The following is a 16,231-nucleotide window of genomic DNA, read 5'->3' as shown; positions in this document are numbered from 1 at the left end:
CAAGACAAGGAATAGGACAGGACCCAGGCTAGGAGGAGAGACCAGCAGGGGAGATGGGAGGGTGAATGAGGCTGGGGGAGTCAAGGCATGGAAGCTCTGACCGACCTACCCCAGAGAGAGAGGCCTGCGGTTAGAGAAGTCTGTGGGTAGTGCAGGCCCAGGGAAGCAGAGGGAGGTGAGGGTGGGACCAGGCCCTGTAGCAGTGCTCCTGGGACCCGAGAAGGAACTGAGTTGCTCTGGATGCAAAGGATCAGGAAGCAGTGGTGGTTCCCCAGGTGTCTGGGGTGCCAAGACAAGGAATGGGACAGGACCCAAGCTAGGAGAGATAGTGGGGGGGGTGGGGATGGGAGGGTGAGTGAGGCTGGGGGAGTCAAGGCACAGAGGGCCTGATCGACTTACCCAGGAGAGAGAGGCCTGCAAGGGTCGGAGAGAGCATAAATGAAATTTTTTAAAATCTGGAAACACTGACTGGTTGAGTATATGCTGTATATCCAATCTATGGAATACTGGACAGTCACTGAAAGAAGAACTCTACTTAGATAAGTAGAGTCTATTTAATAATAATAATAATACATTATTGCCGGGTGTGGTGGCACACACCTTTAATCCCAGCACTCCTGAGGCCAGCCTGGTCTACATAGTGAGTTCCAGGACAGCTGGGGCTACAGGGAGACCCTGTCTCAAAAAAGATCAAAATAATAATAGTACATTATTTATATTACTTATATGTTAGAAAAGTTTCTATTATATCTAATGGAAATATATGCAGAAATTTATATAGAGTTAGTTTTTATGTATTATTTTTATTCATTTTGTTTTATAAACAGGGTCTTTATAGCCCAGGTTGGCCTCAGACTTACTAGGTAGCCAAGTGGCTTGAACTTCATCTTCTTGCCTCCACCTCCTAAGTGTTGAGATTATAAGCATGCACCACCATGACCAGTTTATGTGGTGCTGAGGAAACTCAGGGCCTCAGGCATGCTAGGTAAGCCCTCTACCAACTGAGCCACATCCTCTATCCTCTAGCATTAGTATTTATTTTTAAATTTTTATTTTTATTTTATGTGTATGAGTGTATGTGCACCCTTGCTGTCCAATGCTCTCGGAGGTCAGTAGATCCCCTAGAACTGGAGTTACAGATGGCTGTTAGCTGTCATGTGGGTGCTGGGAATGGAACCCGGGTTCTCTGCAAGAACAGCCAGTGCTCTCTTAACTGCTGAGCCATCTCCCCAGCCCCCCATTAGTATTTTTGCAAGCTACATATAAGGTAGAACGTGGTAGCACACATCTATAATCTCCCCTTTCTGCAAAGGGCATGGGCACACAAGCTGACCAAAGGCATTATTTTGCCCAGCAGAAAGGAGCTGACTTGCACTGGACTGCTATTTAGAAATCAGATCTATACGTGGGCCATGATGCCCCATGGCCCACAGCACTACTACTGCCCAGAGCCAGCAATTCTCCAAAGGTATGAGGTGCCTGTTGGGCATGGCAATATCCATCAGGGCTGATAGCTCTATTGGTATGTTAGGGGCAAAAGAAGGCACAGAGCTGGAGGAAGAGAAGAGATAGGGCAGGAGGGCAATGCTGTCGTCAGCTTGTCCACTAGCACAAGGCTCCTGGGGTGAGGGTGTGAGAGCTACACAGGAGCTGGGAGTCTGCAGTGGCAACAAGAGATCACATGTGGATGAGCTCCGACCATGTGCTAAGTGCAGGAGAGTCCACGTGTGCACAGGTGGGGAGCCCAGGAGAGAGAGCCACAAAGTCTACGTGGGAGGACCCAGGCAAGCCTTGGGCCAGCTGACTTTGGTGATTCAGAGCTTCACAGACAGGTAATAGGTGTTGTGTGGGAAGGGCAGAGTGCACACGGACAAGTGCAAAGGCCTGGAGAGGAGGGTGCAGACTTAGGGCACTCAGGGCGTGCCACAAGGTTGGGCTCCATGTGAAGAATGTGGACTTTGTCCCATGGATGGCAATGAAGCTCACAAGAGGACTATCAAACAGAGATGAGATGGGCGCACTGACAGAAAAGCTCTTCCTCACTTCACTCCCACCTCTCAGCTGATACTACCCAGTCCACAGCCCCAGAGTGAGGTTACTCCCTTCAGCAAGCATTTCCTGACCACCCCCCAACCTCCCACCCCCAGCAGTGTCTACTGGCCCTCAGCCAGTGCTTCCAAGATGCCCAAATACCTCCGCCACCTTCTTCCATCTCAATGAACCTCAATGGCCTGTGCTCTTCGATCCTCCTCCACACCCTAAGTACAGAGGTTAGGAACAACTTCTGGTTTGTTCTATGTTGCTCCTACACACAGTTCCTGCTTTGATAATTACTTAGTACTTGTTTAATGAAAAACAAGTATGAGACGATAACTAAAGTGGTTTCCCACCTGAGCTGTAGAGGCTGGGTTGGAAACAGTCAGAAAGGTCTTGCTGTAGTTTAGGTGGTAAGGGCCTGAGCTGAGGCTGGCAGTGATGGTGGAGCTGGAGAGACTGGGGAAGTGAGAGATTGGGGAAATATTTAGGAGACAGAACAAACAGGCCTTAGTGACTGGATGAGGGTACTAAGTAAGGGTTAGGGGGGCTTCTGTGCCTCTGGCATAAGCAGCTGACTGGCTGAGTTAACCAAGACTGGCTCTTCGGGAAGAACAGGCCGCGTGTGGGGGAAGGTGGTGAAATCAGCTTAGACCTGCTGATTCTGACCTGCCCGAAGGACAGAGGTGAAGAGGTACAGAGTGGAACCTTGAACTGGAGCTGGGGATAGACATCCAACTAGAAGACAGACTTGGCAGCTGACAGTCGGCAGGTAATGGTTAAAGCCCAAAGAGGGGATGATTGCCTAGGGAGAAATGAGACAGGGAAGAAGCCAACTTGTAAGGGTGAGCTGAGGAGCCTAGAGAGCAAAGCAGACAAGAGAGAGGAGGGAAGTGGTTGAGTCTCACACCAGCTACTAGAGGAGGACTAAGGGTTCCCACACGGCAGACAAACTGTATGAGCTACCTTTTCTCATTACTGTGACAAAATTCATGACAAAAGCAACTTATGGAAGGAAGGATCACGTTCCATCATAGTGGGAAAGGCATGGTGGGCAGGAGCAGAAGGTAGCTGGTACATTGTACCCACAGTCAGGAAGCAAAGAGAGATGAACGCTGGTGCTCAGCTCTCTTTCTCCTTCTTATTTAGTCCAGAACCCCAGCCCATGGCTCGGTGCTGCCCACATTCAAGATAGATTTTCTGTCCTCCATTGAACCTCTCTAGAAACACCCTCACAGACACATCCAGAGGTGTGTTTCCATGGTAATTATAAATTGAATCAAGTTGGCAATGAAGATTACCTATCACAGCCTGCTTTGGTGCCCCTTACAGCAAAGAAAACCGAGGCCCAGGTAGGCTAACAGAATTGGCCCAGAACATGTGCAGCTGAGGCCCATGGTCATGCAGGCCATGAAAACTGCTTGTCAGTGGCTCTCAAATGATGGACTCCTGGAGTCTAGCCTGGTATTATGCAGAAGTAAACAATAAGAGACTGTCTCAAACAAGGTGAAAAATGAAAACCAACACCCCAGGTGGTACTCTGACTTCCACATGTGCAATGTGGCATGTACTCACATACATGAACATGTACACATACATACACATCATATATACACAGAAAGGCTTTAATAGGCAGAGGGGTCCTAGAATATGGCTCAGGAGGTAAAGACACTTGCCTGACAACCTGCGTTCAATCCCCAGGACCCACAAGGAGGAAGGAAAGAACCAACTCCAGCAAGTTGTCCTATAACCTCCATATCTGCACATGGCAAGGAAGACACCCATACATATACACACATGAATGAATGAATGAATGAATGAATGAATGTAATTTTAGAATGTTAAAGTAAAATGACTTGAATAAGTTGGTGGTACATGCCTTTAATCCCAGCACTGGGGAGTCAGAGGCAGGCCGATCTCTGTGAGTTCAAGGCCAGCGGGGACTACAGAGAGACCTTGACTTAAAAAAAAAAAAAAAAAAAAAAAAAAAAAAGAAGGAAGGAAGGAAGGAAAGAAGGAAAATGACTTGAATAAATATTTCTTTAAGGAAAACATATAGGCAACAAATTCACCAAAAGCACAGGGAAGAAAAATGAGATTGTGTGAAGCTTAAAACTTCCATGCAACAGAAGACACAACCAATACAGGGAAAGCAGCCTGTATTTCTCAGCATTCTGAGAAAACTGTATCTCATGTTTTGATAAGAAATTAATATGCAGAAACCAAAAAATTCCTACAACTCAACAAGAACAAAACAGAAATAACTTGATTTTCAGACTTGGCAGGGGCTGGGGATGTGGCTCAGTTGGTAGCATATTTTCCCATGTACATGTACAAAATCCTGGGTTTATCCCAAGTACCTCATAAACTAGGAGCAGTGGTGCACACCTATAATCCCAGCACCCAGGAGGTGGAAGTAGGGGGATCAGAAGTTCAAGGTCATCCTTAGCTACATAGCAAGTTCAAGACCTGTCTGGGCTACACTGAAACTCTGCCTCAAAAGAAAAAAACAAAAATAAAAAATAAAAATAAAAATGGGCAAATAACTTGAGTAGGCATTTCTTCAGGGCAGATGTGGGCAACAGTTGGAAGTTGAAAGCCATCAAAACTTTTAGAACTAAAGCCAGTAGTGGTGGCACACACCTTTAATGCTAGCACTAAGGAGGGCAGGCAGATCTCTGTGAGATAGAGGCCACAGTGGTCTACATAGCAAGTTCCACGCCAGCTGTAGCTACAGGGAAACCGTGTCTCAAAAAAAAAAAAAAAAAAAAAAAAAAAAAAAGGCAGGGGACATGGCTCAGCACTTAAGAGCACTGACTACTGTTGCAGAGACCTGGGTTTGGTTCCCAGAACCCACATGGCGGCTAGCAACCATCCATAACTCCAGTTCCAAGGATCAGCCCTCTTCTGACCTCCATGGGCTTTACATAACACAGGTGCACTTTACATACATGAAGGCAATACACTCATACACATAAAATAATTTTAAAAAAATGGGTCCCATGTGGGTGCTGAGAATTGAACCTGGATCCTCTACAAGAGCAGCCAGTACTCTTAACTGCTGAGCCATCTCTCCAGAACCAACAAAATATATTTTTAATATTTTATTTGTCATCTTTATTTTATGTGTGTGAGTATTATGCCTACATGTATATAAATGCACCCATTTCATGCAGTGCCTGAAGAGATCAGAAAAGGGTGTTGGATCCCCTGGAACTGGAGTTATGGACAGTTGATAGCCTCCATGTGGATGCTGGGACTCGAATCCACATCCTCTACAAGAGCAGCCAGTGCTGTTAAACTCTGAGTCATCTTTCTAGCCCCCAATAAAATATTTTTTAGAAAGCTTATAGAACTAATGAATTCAGTAAACTTGCAAGACAGAAAAATCAACATACAAAAATCAATACCATTTCAGCTGTGGATATAGCTCAGTGGTACTAGATTTGACTCCCATTACCAAAAAAATTTAAAATGTCATTTATATACACTAAAAACAATCTATCCAAAGATAAATAAAAATATAGTCTCATTTATAATTACTATAACAACTAAGAAATAATAAATTTAAAGAGATGAAAGATCTGCACACTGAAAACCATGCAGTACTGATGAGAGAGTGAGAAAGCCTGAGGTACACGGAGGGACACCCAGATCCATGAACTGGAAGAACAGATATTATGAAAATGGTCATGTTATAGAAAGAAATCTAGAGGTTGATTCCTATCAAAATCTGAATGACATCTTTCACAGAATCAGAAATAGCAATTCTAAGACATACATGGAACCAAAAAAGACCCTAAGAACCAAAGAAATCCTGAGCAAAAAAAATGAGAGACACCTGCACCTGATTTGAAAATCTAATAAACTGGGCTGGGGATGTAGCTCAGCTTGTAGAATGCCTACTATGCATGAAGCCCTGAGTTCAGGTCCCAGCACCCATAAAATTGGGCACAGTGGAACACTGGTGCAAGCTTGAGGAGCAGAAGTTCAAGGTCATCCTTGGCTAAATAGCTGGCTAGGCTGCAATGAGGAAAGTGAGGGAGCATGGGAGACAGGGAAGAGAGGGAGGAAGAAAGGAAGAAAGGAAGGGGAAAACCTAAAGGATGAATATAATGGAAATCTATAAAGCTATCACAATCAAAGAATATGGGGCAAGTAAGCAAACACACACCTACAGACCCATAGTTAGAGTAGAAAGTCCCCAGATAAACCTTTGTGTCTACAGCTAGTGATTTGTAACAAAGACCCCAAAATGCACAACAGGATAAACTGGATACACAGAAGGATGAAATGAGACAGGACAGCATATATGAAAGTGAACCCACAAAGGACTACAGATAAACGTGAGACCTGAAACTACAACACAGTGAGAAGTAAAGAGCAGGTACAGTTCCAAATCTAGTCTGGGCAAAGATGCTTTGGGTATAACTGCAAAGGTCCAGGCAACAAAAGAAAAAAATGACACATGGATCCCGTCAAGGTAATATTACAGCACAGGAAACAGTCACAGAGAAGTCATCCTAAGAATGGGAGACTATGACTCTAAATCATGCTTCCGATAAGAGGTTGGTACCTAAATGAAGGAGAAAGTCAGTAGCAAGAAAAGAAACAACTCAACTGAAAAATGGACAAGCTTGAACAGGCATTTCTCAAAAGAAAGTGCTCAAATGCTAGAGTACCATTGTGCATGGAGTACAAACGTTCAAAAGGTGCTCAACTCTAGGCTGGAGAGATGGCTCAGCTGTTAAGAGCACTTGCAGGGAAAACAGATCTAAGATGGCGGCCAGCAGGCGGCTGATGGAACTTGAAGAGATCCGCAAATGTGGAATGAAAAACTTCCGTAACATCCAGGTTGATGAAGCTAATTTATTGACTTGGCAAGGGCTTATTGTTCCTGATAACCCCCAGTATGATAAGGGGGCCTTCAGAATTGATATAAACTTTCCAGCAGAGTATCCATTCAAACCACCGAAGAGAACATTTAAAAAGATCTACCACCCTAACATTGATGAAAAGGGGCAGGTTTCCCTGCCAGTAATTAGTGCTGAAAACTGAAAGGCAGCGACCAAGACTGACCAAGTAATCCAGTAATATTACAGCACAGGAAACAGTCACAGAGAAGTCATCCTAAGAATGGGAGACTATGACTCTAAATCATGCTTCCGATAAGAGGTTGGTACCTAAATGAAGGAGAAAGTCAGTAGCAAGAAAAGAAACAACTCAACTGAAAAATGGACAAGCTTGAACAGGCATTTCTCAAAAGAAAGTGCTCAAATGCTAGAGTACCATTGTGCATGGAGTACAAACGTTCAAAAGGTGCTCAACTCTAGGCTGGAGAGATGGCTCAGCTGTTAAGAGCACTTGCAGGGAAAACAGATCTAAGATGGCGGCCAGCAGGCGGCTGATGGAACTTGAAGAGATCCGCAAATGTGGAATGAAAAACTTCCGTAACATCCAGGTTGATGAAGCTAATTTATTGACTTGGCAAGGGCTTATTGTTCCTGATAACCCCCAGTATGATAAGGGGGCCTTCAGAATTGATATAAACTTTCCAGCAGAGTATCCATTCAAACCACCGAAGAGAACATTTAAAAAGATCTACCACCCTAACATTGATGAAAAGGGGCAGGTTTCCCTGCCAGTAATTAGTGCTGAAAACTGAAAGGCAGCGACCAAGACTGACCAAGTAATCCAGTCCCTCATAGCACTGGTGAACGACCCCCAGCCCGAGCACCCACTCCAGGCTGACCTAGCTGAAGAATACTCTAAGGACCGTAAAAAAATTCTGTAAGAACACTGAAGAGTTTACAAAGAAATATGGGGAAAAGTGACCTGTGGACTAAAATCTGCTGTGAATGATTCCAGCTTGTATAAGCTGAGACCCCAAGCAGTGCAGTCAGACACCGCACACAGGACTCTGTGGAATTGACACATGCCACCACCCGGCATTTGCTTGTGGCAATTTAACTTTCTACAGTTTCCTTAATCAAAAGTGGCCTAGGTAACCTGTAAAGAAAGGATTAAAAATTTCAGATGTTCTAAAAATAAATAAATAATAAATAAATAAATAAATAAATAAAAGCACTTGCTGCTCTTGCAGAGGACCTGGGTTCAGATTCCAGCACCCACATCAGCCAGCTAACAACTGCAACTCCAGCTCCAACACCCTTTTCTGGCCTCCACAGGCATTGCATGCACATGTACACACACACAAACATACATGTACATATAAATGAATATATTGGAGAGGTAGCTGCAATTCATTGTAGTGTTAGTCACAACAGCTGTAACATGGTTTCTTCCTTGTTTAGGGCTGAGTAAAACTCCACTGTGTATCTATACCATTCTCTTTATTTCATAAATTTCATTTACTGTTATCGTAGGTATGTGTGTATATGCATGATGTGTGAAGTGGTGGGGGTGACATGCATGCCAGGCACGTTTATGGAGGTCAGAGGATAACTCTATGGAGTTTGCTCTCTCCTTCCTCCTTTACATGGTTCTCCTTTACATGAACTCAGGTCATGAGCTTGTACAGCAAGCATCTTTAGCTGCTGAGCCGTCTCACCAGTCCCCATTCTTTCTTTCTTCTTTTTCTAAGATTTATTTATTTTTATTTTCTGTGTATGAGTGTTTTACCTGCATGTATATACGTATACTACATATATTCAGAGGCCCTGAACCTCAAATTTGGGACAGTTGTGAGCCATCATGTAGGTGTTGGGAACCAAATCTGGAGCTTCAGGAAGAGGAGTATGTGTTCTTAACCACTGACCCATCTCGCTAGCTCCCCCACCCCCACCCCCCAGCTCATTCTTTCTTTACCCAGCATCTGAAGACAGTATCCAGGCTGGTCCCACACCTCAGCTATTGAGAATAGAGTTGCAATAAACAAGGGTATTCATGCATTCTTTTTTTTTTTCTTTTGTCTTTTTGAGACAGGGTCTCCCTGTAGTCCCAGCTAACCCAAGCTCACTATGTAGACCAGGCTGGCCTTGAACTCACAACGATCTGCCTGCCTCTGCCTCCCAAGTGCTGGGATTAAAGGCTTGAGCCACCACACCAGGCTTCTCATGCATTCTTTTTAAATTAATTATTATATGCATGTAAGTGCATGATGGGGGCAGCATGTGTTACTGTGCATGTGCAAAGGTCAGGGGACAACTCCATGGAGTCGGTTCTGTTTCCACCTTTACACGGATTCTGGGAATCAAACTAAATTGCAAGTCTTGCACAACAAACACCTTTATCTGCTGAGTCATCTCGCTGGCCCCCTCAGGCATTCTTGTGAATTTGGACTTCATTTCCTTCAGGTATATGCACACAAGAACACAAAGTTTGAGTACACACACACACACACACACACACACACACAATTATACTATGATTTATCTGCTCTTCTGTATGCAAACTATATATATATATATATATATATATATATGTTAGTGCTAAAGATCTGCCACACAACAGAGTGCTAGAGTCAACAGAACAGTACAGTGTACTTTAAAATGTTAAAAGTGATATGGTGTGGTGGTGCACACCTTTAATCCCAGCACTTGGGAGGCAGAGACAAGCAGATTCTGTGAGTTCCAGGGTAGCCAGGACTACATAGAAAGACCGTCTTAAAAAATAAGTTAAGAGAAAACATATCAACATGTCATTTTTTTTTTATCAACCCAAACAAAATCACACACAGAGTACACAAGAAAGTGTTCAGAAGTGATGGTTACATTTAGCATCTTTAAACTGATAGCATGGTGCACATCTCCAATTTGGAGATGCATATATTAAATGTGTGCTGATTTTTGTATATTAATTATACCTCAATAAAACTAGGGGTAGGGGGTGTAGTGGCACATGCCTTTAATCCTAGCACCTGGGAGACAGAGGCAGGTGGATCTCTTGAGTTTGAGGCCAGCCTGATCTTCATAGCAAGTTCCATGTTAGCCAGGGCTACACAGTGAGACCCTATCTCAAAACAAACAACTTGAGAGGTGAAGAGACAAGGAGGAGTAAACTGGTCCAGAGACCAGACATTTGAGGCAAGGATGGAGACCATACATTCCTGCCCTTCAGTTCCTGGGCTGTTTCCAGCACACCTATTCTCCCATTCACTTCTCCACAGAATACACAATTATAAAATTCTAGAAACAAGACTTGGCCAAAGAAGAGTTGAGGCAGCAAGCACAGAGAACTACAGAGAAAAGACTCCCAAATACCAGAACCTAGTAAGTAGTTCTAACAGGCTAGTTTGTATTGCCCATCCCCCTGCCTGCTGCCACCTGCCAGGAAGAAGGAAAGGGCGAGGGCCTGAGTAGGAGGTCAGGTGTCTTATCTCAGGATACTCAGTATCTATGATGACACAGCAGTGAGGTAAGGCAGGCAAGACCATTTCTTATTAGTCATAATTGACAGGAGGAAACATTAGACCACACCTTGCTCAACGCCGGCGGTAGGGCCTTCTATCTGTGGCCCAAGGGCTCCTCTGCAGAGTACTGGCATTAAGATGTCTCTCTAAGTCTCCTTTCCAAAAAGATTCTCCCTGCCAGATCTACCTGGCACCTGAAACGTTCCTTTAGAAAAACACTAATACCCCTTAATGCAGGGCAAGGAATGGGGATTGGTGCAGTTGACTACAGAAAAGCAAACCCAGCAAACTCTGGGATTCCCATGTTATCAGCTTAGGAGTAGGCAATCTGCCCTACCTAAGCAGAGAAGTGGGGTGGGAATACAGAAGGATGAGGGGTTTCTGATTTGAAGCTCTGTTGTCAAGGAGAGCACATGGGTTTTTTTTTAATTTTTTTATTGAACTTTTGTGTATTTCATACATAAAAATCTTCTTTACACCCTCTTCCCCTTTAGCACTCTCCCATAGTCCCCCACAGGAGTTCATACATTCCGTCATTTGTGAGAAGGCCTATCATGTCAAGTTAGTGTCCCCAGATGTCCCTCAATGCAAGTTCATCCACTGGGATTTAGTCACCCTATCTACAGTCCCTCCCTTTAAGAAAATCAGTTCTTCTACACCCAGCAGTAATCAGCTGCCAATAATTCTTCCATTAAGATTGGGGCTTGCTGTTTATTTCCACAGCTCTGTGCTGGGGTTTTTTCTGCTTAAATTTGTATGAGTCTTGTGCATGCTGACATTACTGTAGGTTCATATGAGAAGGGTCCCAGAAGCCTGTAGGACTTCTGTATGGTCATGAATCTCCTCCTTGGTTCTTAGTCTTTCTGCCACCTCTTCTGCAATGGTCCCTGAGCCCTGGATGGGTGGATTTTAATATAGGAGTCCTGTCCAAGGACCCACACTCAGCAGACTCTTATTCTCTACATTTTGGCCATTTGTGACCTTTTGTGTTCCTGGCCCTCCGTTGCATGAGGGAGCTTCATTGGTGAGAGTTGAAAGATGCATTAGTGTTCTCTTCATCCCTTGTTCTATGTTCCATGAGCCTTATGTGTAGAGGTTGCATCCTAGATGTGCAAATTAGACTTGAGCAGTTCACAGACAATCCCTGTGTGTGACGAGTTGTGGAACTCTGTAATTATCTGTCTCTTGAAAAAGAAGTTTCTTTGATGAGTGGTGACTGGGATACTTGTCTATAAATTTATTCATATTTTGCACATTGTATTAGTTACTTTTCTGTTGCTGTGATAGAAACTGACCAAAGGAATTTATAAAAGGAGGAATTTGAGCTTACGGTTCCAGGGGAATTACAGTCCATCACGGCAGGGAGGCATGGCGGTAGAGGTGGCTGGAGGGGAGCGGAAGCTAAGCTCTACATCTTCCAGCAGGCATAGGAAACAAGAGAGCAACTGGAGATCTGGCAAGGCTTAAGAACTCTCTAAGCCCACCCCCAGTGATATGCTTCCTCCAGGATGGCCATATCGTCTAAGACCTCCCAAAACAGTGCCACCATCTGGGGACAAAATGTGCAAATACTTGAAGCCTATGGGGGACATTTTCATTCAAACCACCACACACAGTAAGAAATTATATTTGAAAGAGATGTGACAGCCTTGGAATTACCTCTAAGATCTATGATCTCTCCAGCTATGTGTATTTGGCTAGGTTTACAGTACCACACGAGTTTCCTTCCATTGGGTTGGGCTTTAAGTCCAATTAGGTAGCTGTTGATTACCCCCAAGATAAAAAGTGCCAATACTGGACCAATGTCGTTTGCTGTGCTGATCAATGATGTGATTTTTAGGCCTTAAAGCTGGAACTGGACCATCAATTGATGATCTCCCTTAGCAGCTTGCATAGTGCTCTCCAAAGCTATGAGAGCTAGCCTTCAGGGGAGGTGGCTTCCAGGTCAGTTCTACCTCCATTGCTTCAAATCCTGTATTCAAAGTATGTCCTATACTCAGTAATAGGGTCTTACCATCAAGTTCTGGAAGGCAATCAAGGACTGTGGCAATAGCCTCTATAATTTTGGGAGTCTTAGATTACCCTGGCAACAAGTCAAAGGAAGATTTCTCTTGTCTGGCACTGTTTCTTGTTTTGTAGTTTTCAGCTATACTCCTGGACTCATGTATGGATGCTGTATGTATAATTTATCGGTAGGTTTTTTGGGACTAATAAAATTCCCTCTTTTTTATTTGGTCTTTTTGAGACAGGGTCTCCCTGTAGCCCCAGCTGTCCTGGAACTCACTATGTAGACCAGGCTGGCCTTGAACTCACAGAGATCCACCTGCCTCTACCTCCTGAGTGCTGGGATTAAAGGCGTGTACCACCACGCCTGGCTGTTTGTTTTTTTTTTTTAATACTAGCTAGGTCATGGTTATCTCCCCTTTCCATGTCTTATCCTCCCTCCCCACCCTGCCCATTTAAAGTGTCCCTATTTTCTCCATTTCTCCTTTGATAGTTCCTGTCTGCTATGGTACCACTTGAGCACCTTCTTCCCCTTTATTCCCATAGTTCTTTGTATAACCCTCCTACCCACCATCCCCTTTACCCCTTTTTACATATTTCTCCCTTAGTAACACCTTTATCCTACTATTCTCTCTCAGGTTCCTTCTTTCCCTTTCCCCCTTTTCCCTTCCATATTCCTGCTCCCTGCAATAGCATCAGGATATGCACTCACTTAGGATTTGGTGCTAGGATCCACAAATGAGAACATACGTCTTTTGTTTTTCTAAGTCTGTGTTACTTAGTATAACAGATTCTAGATCCATCCATCTACCTGTAAATTTCATTATTTCATCTTTCTTTACTGCTGAATAGAACTCCACTGTGTAAATGTACCACATTTTCGTTAACCACTCGTCAGTTGAGGGGCACGTAGGTTGCTTCCATCTTGAGCTATTGTGAAAAGAGCAGCAACACACATGGTTGTACAAGTGTCTCTACAATAGGATGAGTCCTTTGGGTATATGCCAAGGAATGGTATAACCAGGTCATATGGTAGGTTCATTTGTAGTTTTTTAAGAATTCTCCACAGTTTTCCATAGAGGCTGCACAAGTTTACGAGCCCACCATCAGTGAATGAGCATTCCCCTTCTCCACATCCTTGCCAGCATTTGGTAGCACTTGTTCTCCTGATCCTAGCCAGTCTGACTGGGGTAAGGTGAAACCTTAAGGTGGTTTTGATTTGCATTTCCCTAATTACTAATAATGTTGAACACTTTTTAAAATGCTTCTTACCCATCTTTATTTCTTCCTTTAGATCTCTCTGTTTAGCTCTTTAGCCCATCTTTTAGCTGGGTCATTTGCTTTCTTCCTTGTTTTTGGAGTTCCTTATATATTCTGGATGTTAAACGTGTCAGATGTGTCACTGGTGAAGATTTTTCCCCACTCTGTGGGTTTTCTCTTCACTTTGTTTCTTTTTTTTTCTATGTTCACGTGTTCCTGCCTTCCTCTTTTTAAATAAATAATTTATTGAGAATTTCATACAGGCATATAAGGTGTTTTGATCAAATCCATGCCCACTCCCTCCCCTCCAACTCCTCCCATATCTCCCCATCACTTTTTTCTGATAACTTCATGTACTCTTTCTTCTTAATTTTTTTTAAATGGGGCTTTTGGCTACTCTAACATTCCCCCTTCTGAAGATAATATCTTTTAAGGATTAGATAAAAGCTCCCAAATGTTTTTGACATTTTTGGCCTTTGGAATGGAGTAGGTTGCTAAGAGGCCCAAGGACATTGGGAGTTTTAGCCAAGAAACTGGCTACTTTTCTTTGGGGCCCTTTTATCCTAACTGCCTAACGAATTCCTACTTCCTATTCTTATCACACCATCCTCTGAAGAGGTTACCCAAATTGCCAACAGGGAATCGGGACGCAGACCACTCTGGCTTCTTCCATGCTGAACAGGGATGCAGGGTGGGGCAATCGTAGTACCCCTTCAGTGGTCTATCTAAAGGACTCCCAAATTGCATAACTCTTGTCTCTAAGGGGAGAAGAAAGTATTTGAACCATGAATAGGAGATGTGAAGAAGTAAAGGCAAGAGTAATTAGCATTACAAGTACAGGGAACTAGAAAAAAATCACAACAGGGCAATTTTTAAATGTTCATATGAGAGTCCATTGGAATTTCTTGACAAGGGCTTCCAAAAGCATCCCTCTATTGGGTTGCTCCGTACTTTTCTTTTGTCTTCCTAGGCTAGACTCTAGAATGATGGACTCAGGATTTGCTTTCAGGTATTTTGATAACTGTTGCAGGGGTTAGAATCAGTGTCAGTTCCATCTCAAAGGCTTCTTTCTAGATAGGGGGAGAAAAAAAATTTATCCACCAATTTAGAACAATAGCTGGTTGTCTCCCTTAGCTACAGGTGGGCACTACAGTACTGGAGACCAAGATTTAAAGTCTTTATGTAGCCTTTAGCAATACATATGGACTCTTATGAAATTATATTGGCCCCTTTAATCTTTGGTTATACTTTCCTTTTGGGTGTTTAAGACCACACTGTTGGTCCAGATAAACTGATGTATTTTTACTCTTAAGGTCATTTGAGGATCTGTTCCTCAGGGGTCACATGGGCTTGCGAGGAGCCCCTGGCTCCTTTCTTTTACAAGTTCCATCTATGTGAAGATAAGTCAAAGGTCCTACTTGACCATGACTGGCTTCACTTGGAAGCATGGAGGAAATGTTTTCTCTGAGTTGACCCTCCTCTTTGTAGACTGGACACTGGCTCAAGCCCATCTTGTGGGGTCTCCATGCCTTCCCTAAAAAAGAGGACAGGTGACTCACCACAGTTAGTTCCATAGTCCCCTGGATCTTAGTCAAACTTAGTCAACCTTGGAGGGCAAGGAGCAAAAACTGTCCTTTAAGTCCCTCTGACCACATTAGTATAGGCATCAAACTATGGCTGTTAAACATTCAGTAAGGTTAGTTCCACCAGTCTAGTACTTTTAATTATTATGTGCTATGTAGATAAGGCTTGGGTAAAAAGCAAATATTCTCAGATAAACTTTGACTAGATATATATTTTGTTCCTTAAACTAGCTGACTAAATTATGACCATAGACATTTTAAGATTATGTGTATATTATTTTGTCTCATCCTTTATATAACATAACAAACCTAAACAGGCCTTCATCATTTGACCTGGCTTTCTCATTTTCTCTATTTTGGAAAATATCTCTATTCCTATATCCTTTTAACAACTTTTACATTCTCATTTTCTTTTTTTTTTTAAAAATTATGAGACATAATAGCATTAACAAACAAATTTTCCATCTGTTTTGAGACTTCTTTTTCCTGGGGATGCTAAGCAATGCTTGTTCCCTTTCAAGGTTCTAGTGTTGAGCCAATGTTTGATTACAGTTTTACTGGGGAACCAATGAATTTATTAAGCTTACTTACCGAGATAACTGAGGGGTTGCTGAGGTGTATGTATGACCTGAGGGTATGCACAGTGGAAAGTGTTTACCCAGCATGGGTCATGCATTCTCTTCCTAGCCTTCCCCAGATAGTATACTTTAGCCCTTCACAAATCCAGGGGGCCATGTGTGATTAGGGTCAAATGACATACAATTGGTTGGGAAGAATGGCTAGATAATCTGGTGAGGGTCCAATGACCCTGCTTGGCCCTCCTTTAACGAATGAGCACAACCATCAACAAGCCCAATTGTGACGATGTTTAGAGATCAGGCTCATCAGACTCAGCTGAAGTCATGATGTTGGTAGTTTTTTCATGCAGAAGGGACTGCTGTATAACATTGTCTTATTAAAAGGACATGGAATTTAAAAG

The 16,231-nt window shown here is 43.3% G+C and overlaps 1 pseudogene; it reads left to right on the top strand.

The window, feature by feature from the left end:
* The first annotated feature begins 7,387 nt into the window (after window positions 1–7,387).
* On the top strand, window positions 7,388–7,880 carry LOC103725911 (annotated as a pseudogene).
* Window positions 7,881–16,231: the final 8,351 nt, after the last annotated feature.

This window comes from Nannospalax galili, unplaced genomic scaffold, assembly GCF_000622305.1.
Source record: "Nannospalax galili isolate Female #2095 unplaced genomic scaffold, S.galili_v1.0 scaffold269, whole genome shotgun sequence".
Classification (NCBI taxonomy): Eukaryota; Metazoa; Chordata; class Mammalia; order Rodentia; family Spalacidae; genus Nannospalax; species Nannospalax galili.
The sequence above is the reverse complement of the archived record's forward strand: the minus strand, read 5'-3'. Positions and strand labels throughout refer to the sequence as shown.